The following is a 6,638-nucleotide window of genomic DNA, read 5'->3' as shown; positions in this document are numbered from 1 at the left end:
TATATATATATATATATATATATATATATATATATATTTGTGTGTGTGTGTGTTTGCCTATTTGTGTGTTCGTGTGTTTGTTTATGTAAACATAAAGGCAGGAAAAGATAAAATAGATTGTGTGTAATACGTGTGAGTGAGTGTGTCTATTTTATTATATGTATGTGTGTATGTGTATTTCAATTTGTCCACGTCTGTATGGTTACAGTTCTATTTATAAATATACAAGTGTAACTACTGAAGACTTATACCTGATTTATTATATACGTCACACGATTTGGAAGCAAGACTACAATCTCTCTATGTCCTCTTACGATCTAATAGAAGCAACGGCCACATCTCCTTCAGTCGTGTTCCGTCATTTTAAGAGAGGGAAAAGTCTACCTCACCACCATTCCGTTTTAATCGCTGGAAATTAATGCTTTGAATAATAGACTGGTTAGCCATTGCTGGAGTGACTTTCATCATCGACGGGTTTGTTAGATTAGAGATGATTAAAGGCCTTAACAACAACTGTAGCAACATCAATAGCAACAGCGACAACCGAGACGACGACGATATCAATATGGATTTCAATGACAACAACAACAGCAACAACAACAACATCGACAACAATAATAATAATAATGATATTTACTTTTATTGTTTTCCCATACAGTGAAAACGCTAGACCTAAGGGATACAAACGTGAGGGATGGTCGAACAATGTTGAAATAAAACAAAGGAAACGGGAGAGATATTAAAGAATAAATAAAACATTTGTTATAGATCTACCATTGATGAAAAACCTAATTATACATACTCCCCCCCTATCTCACTCACACACACACACGCGCGCGCGTATTATGATTGAAAACAGTGCAAATCAATAAAGAAACGAAGGCCAGTTAGAGTTACCAAACCGCGTACAAAACATAACAATTCAGTCGGGCCGTGCACCACACACTGTGGTCTCCTACATGAAACAACACCCGAAGGCGCCAGCGAGCATCTTTTGGTATTAGATCAGGCGAGAAATCATTCACAGTCCCTTTGTGGTTGCACAGTAGTGGATCGTAGACTTTAGGAGCATTCCGTCGGTTACGACGACGAGGGTCCCAGATGATACGATCAACGGAACCACTTGCTCGTGAAATTAACGTGCAAGTGGCTGAGTACTCTACAGACACGTGTACCCTTAACGTAGTTCTCAGGGCAATTCAGTTTGACACAGAGTGTGACAGACAAGGCTGGCCCTTTTGAATTACAGGTACTACTCATTTTTGCCAGGTGAGTGGACTGGAGCAACGTGAAATAAAATGTCTTGCTCAAGGACACAACGCGTCGCCGGGAATTGAACTCACGATCGTGAGCCGAATGCCCCAACCACTAAGCCACGCACCTTCACGGATCGTAGACAAATTGTATTTTATTAGCAGTTCATTATTTTTCGTCTGCTCTACAAACGACACATTCTTTCTCTTTCTGTTTTCTTCCGTTTCGTTTCGAGTATATTTTATTTTCAATGCGTTTATTTGGGGATCGACTTTCATTTGTGGTCACCTCTTTTAAAATCTTTTTTGCCTTTTGTATTGACGCCCACATCATCAACCCTTTTCACTACTCCATGTCCACCCCCACCCCCACACGGATATCGTGGGGATGGGGCTTAATAGTAGCTGTGGATATTGACTTATGTCCAAGGAAGTGAATCGTGTTCTTTGACCATCCTCGGACCTGCCAGAGGCGATAAAACTGAAAGTATTTTTAAAACAACACACTCTAGAGCTGTTGTGATTTTTGCCTTTTCCGTTGCTCTCCCCACCTCAATCACTTTCTTTCTCTGTCTTTCTCATTCTTCGATACAGATTCTTCTAAAATACCTTTTAGTACAACTACAATAGCTTGGCTTCTTGCGTTGCACAGCTAGTCACAATTCTTTTGTTTCTACACCTGCGACAGGTTTGGAATAGTTGTATGCTTTGTTCAGAGAAACTAAGATTAGAACTTGCTACTCTCTACTCAACTAACAACCTCCGACCACGTCATTTCTTTTGATAGTTTCCCTCACAGTCAAGGGTTCCAATTGCTACTCCCTATCCCTGGCTATCTCTCCTATATTGAATGGGCCTAAGTATTGTATTATGAGCCAATGATCATAGCTATGGTACACCAAACTGACGAATCACCTCAACTTTTCATCGGTGTGAAAATCAGGCGGACACTGTCCTTTACTTTGCAGCATTTCATGAAAATCACATCCTTCTTCGTATCCACTCGGGCTTCTTGTCCTAGAGCTCTCTTCAGGGCATCTTTTATTTTATTGATGCATTTTTTTAATTAGTTTCCTTCTTGCCTGTTTCTGTATGTGTTCTTCAAGCAACACTATCCTCAATAACACACATCTCCCATATCACTTATTTTCTTCGACTAGACGAATGTCCAAATATTGTTTGTGGGTTACTCCATAACAAAACTCATGTTATTATTATTTTTTTTTCACAAATTCGTTATTTATTTGTTTGTAATGTTTGTTGTATCTGTTTGTTTAGTGGTTGTTTTATTTTCTTGTTTTGTTGGTTATCTTTTATAAATATGTTTTTTTAAAAAATTTATTGCTTATATTTATTTATTTGCATCTTGTGGCGGGATGTGCCAGTTTGCATCAATGTCGCCACTGCTGTAGCGAATTCATCCATGAAACGAAGTCAATTCGTGTTTGTAGTAAATAAAGTTTATAGAATAGGAAATACAAAAAGGTTTAAAAACAAACCGTGTCCTTTTCACCCCAAGGTAAGCAGGGTGGAGACTAAAATGTTCCAACGTCGGGAAATTAATCCAAAGATTTTCCGTTGAGTTATAAACGTGGCGTGGTAAATCCATTAACACAAAGAGGGCGAAAGGGACAAGCCCATTCGCGCTAAAATACAAATGATTATGATATTGATGATGATGATGAAGATGATGATAATGATGGCAACAATAAAATAAAAACAACCACAACAGCAATGATAATGACTCTTTCTAATTGTTGGCACAAGGCCAGCAATTTGAAGGGAGGGGAGGGGTTAAGTCGATTTTATCGACCCTAGTACTTGACTGCTACTTATTTTATCGATCTCGATGGATGAAAAGCAAAAGGTGACCTCGGCAGGATTTGAACATGGAACGAAAAGAGCCCGATAAAAATGCAGATAAGCATTTTTTTTTCTGACGCGCTAATGATTTGAGACCCACACACTGGGGACAGTATGAAAGTGAAATAACAAAAAAAAAAAAAGAACAAAGAAGAAAAAGAAAAGCAGTGACGAATTTCCGTCAAATAAGGATCGACCCATAGAGATATATTACGAAATAATAATAATAATAATAAACTATGTAGCTAAAACAGTATAAAAGTATAAGACAATAACGAGAAAGGATTTACAAAATAAGGACCAAAGGGGTCTATTTGAACCCTCCATTCCCTACTTTGGTAGAACAAAAGGCGATGCTTTCTCCCAGTTCTTGCCTCAATTGTACAATCGTAGAATTAGCAAGGACCTGTTTAGCCATGCCAATTTCGTCCCTTTCACCCAAAATTCAAAAATTTTGTTGGGTCCAGCGTCCTCCTTCCTATCTTCAACTTTCTTCTCAACTGATTCTTGAAGAATTTGATGAGGGTTTGGCTTCCTGACAGGAAATGTTTTATCCTGAAAACTTTTAACCTCATCCACTACACAAACTTCCTTCAGCCTAACCACAAGTTAGAATAACGCTATCCACATTTCCTTGCCAAAGGAAAGCAGGGATTTGTCTTCACGATAAAACCAACAAATAATCTAATCCATTCGGTCCTGTACCGCATTTTAATCATTACATGGACTCTGAACGGGTGCGTAGCCCCGGACGGGTCGTCATCGTTAGCTCATACGAATAGGTTCAGTTGCTGTCAGCTCCAGTTTGGCTTCAGACACGCAAGCTGAATTTATCGTAAATATGCAAAGTCGCCCACCTTTACCTCCGCAATCACTCCATTACAGCACCTTCAGACCAGCGTATGGAATTTTTCTTCTTTTTAATAATTTGCCACTTAAAAGTCTCCCACAGTAACTCATAACTTATACACAGTCGCCATTCAAAATCTCTCACCCAGGCTAACATCGTTTATAATAATAATAATAATAATAATAATATTAATAATGGTTTCGATTTTTGGCTCATGGTCAGCAAGTTCGGTGGGAGGGTGTAAGTTGATTATATCGACCCCAGTGATAAACTGATATATATTTTATCGACCCCGATAGAATGAAAGGCAAAGTCGACTTTGGCGGATTTTGAACCCGGAATGTAAAACCGGAAGAAATACCTCGGAACATTTGGTCCGACGCAATAATGGTCATATATGTATTTGCCACGTTCACGAGACTTTCTAAATTTTATTGTAGAAAAAATAAAATGAGAATCGATGAGTTGACAACAAGAGTTTTAGGTATTTGAATGAAACCGAAATCTTTACTCAAATTTGAACTCAGAGCGGGAACGAAAGCAAAATCGATAACCATTTTGTCCACTGCGCTCCTGATGCCGCCATTCGATTCCCTAAACAAAACACGCCCAATAAGCAGATGTCGCGAGGAAGAACTTGTTTCAGTATTGTATTATGCTGTGTGGAAAACGAGAAACTATGTATTAACACATATGGCAGCATACATACATACATACATACATACATACACACACACTTTTATACACACACATACACACACACTTATATACATATGTATATATATAAATGTATATACAAGTACATAGATATATATGTATATATATGTATACATATATACGTACATACATACGTATATATATATATATATATATATATATATATATATATATATATATATATATATATATATACATATACATACATATATATGTGTATATATATATATATATACATACATATATACATACATACATATACACACACACATACATACATACATACATACATACATACATACATACATACATATATATATATATATATATATTATACAAGTGTGTGTGTACGCGGCAAACGCATATATATTCAAGTACGTCTTTCATTCGTATACTTATATAATATTCAACATGCAGACACACACTTATACAAACATGCACATACACATATACAAATATACATTCAAGCATATACACACCAACACACACACATGCATACACACACTCATAATATACACAAAGATATTAATGTGAGATGCGTTGCAACTGCTATTTTGTGTTGAAGTATTATTGTTACTAGCACAATTCAGTCCAAGCCCTCCAGATGTGACCATCCCATGAAACACTTAGGTGTGATCCATCAAGAACGCATTATTCAATATGCTGCTCTTCGCTTAGGTTTAATTTGTGAGTGATTGATTTGACTGCTATTTCCAGAAGGTCGAGCGACCACATAGAATTAGTGTTTATTATGAGGTGATGGTGGTGGTGGCGGCGGTGGAGCTGGTGGTAGTGGTGGAGGTGAGGGTGGTAGTTATGGTTCTAATGAAGTATAGGAGGTGGTTGAAGTGGTGGTGGTTATACTTCAGATGGTTGTGATGAGGGAAATAATAGTTATGATATTGTCTGAGGTGGTGGTCATGGTGATTGCGATAGTTGTTATTGGTAGTGCAGTCGTTCCTCGCTATGGTGGTGGTGGTGTCGTTGTAGCTGTTGTTGTTGTTGTTACTATGGGTGGTGTTGCAGTGAGGTCGGAGGTGGTAACTAGTGTGGTTGACTGTTGATGATGATGATGGGGAAGGTAGGGGCTAGGGTAGCGATGATGTCTGAAGGTGCTGTTGGTGTTGCTGCTGCTGATGATGAGGATGATGATGATGATGATGATGATGGACACAGTAGTAAGAATGGTGTTATATTAGTGGCAGTTGTGATGATGGTTACGATGATGATGATGACGACGACGACGACGAAGATGATGATGAGGCGGGGAAAGATGTGGCTGAGGATGATGATGATGATGATGGTAGTGGAAGGAGTAATTGTAGGGGCCATCGTGAAATGGTAGGGACGGTGGCGGCGGAGGTGGTGCGAGCAATGACCGTGGCAGTCTTTATAGAAATAGTGGTGCGTTCCTGTTGTTGTTGTTGGTGGTGGTGCTGGTAATGGTGGTGGGGGTGGCGGTGTAGCAGCAGTAGGGGTAGTACCCGGAATAGAAGTTGAGGGTGGAGGTGGTGATGATGCTGAGGGTACACCGCTGTGTGTGGGGCGAGAGGCGAGGGGCTACGCAGAGTTGGGAGTGTTTTTTTCTCGTGATTTTTATATTTATATATATCGGTCTCTTTGTATATTTCTCGTTGGGTGCGAATGTGAATGTGTGTGTGAGTGTGTGTGTGTGTGTGTGTGTGTGTGGGTTGGTGTGTATGGATGTATGTATGCGAAAATTTGTGTGTGTATTTATACAAGTAACTGCATGTGGCATTTATGCATGTATGAGGTAGCTTATACGTTCGTGTATATGAGTATACATTCGAGTATAAACATACATAGAAAGATTGACGTATGTATATTTATATATATCTGTGTATGTGTGTTTATTATACATACATATATATATATATCTATATATATACTTATATACCCCTACATATACATGCATCATTATATAGAGATAATGT

At 38.4% G+C, this 6,638-nt stretch overlaps 1 long non-coding RNA gene across 1 annotated transcript in view; it reads right to left on the bottom strand.

The window, feature by feature from the left end:
- Positions 1-621: 621 nt before the first annotated feature.
- The window catches only part of LOC128249182 (uncharacterized), an 11,158-nt gene continuing 5,141 nt past the window's right edge, over positions 622-6,638 (bottom strand). The window contains exon 2 of the long non-coding RNA XR_008265275.1: positions 622-2,899. This is a non-coding gene — a long non-coding RNA (uncharacterized LOC128249182). The remainder of the gene's footprint in view (positions 2,900-6,638) is intronic.

Source organism: Octopus bimaculoides, chromosome 12, assembly GCF_001194135.2.
Source record: "Octopus bimaculoides isolate UCB-OBI-ISO-001 chromosome 12, ASM119413v2, whole genome shotgun sequence".
In the NCBI taxonomy this organism is placed as follows: Eukaryota; Metazoa; Mollusca; class Cephalopoda; order Octopoda; family Octopodidae; genus Octopus; species Octopus bimaculoides.
Note: the sequence above shows the minus strand (reverse complement) of the source record. Positions and strands in the feature narration are given on the sequence as shown.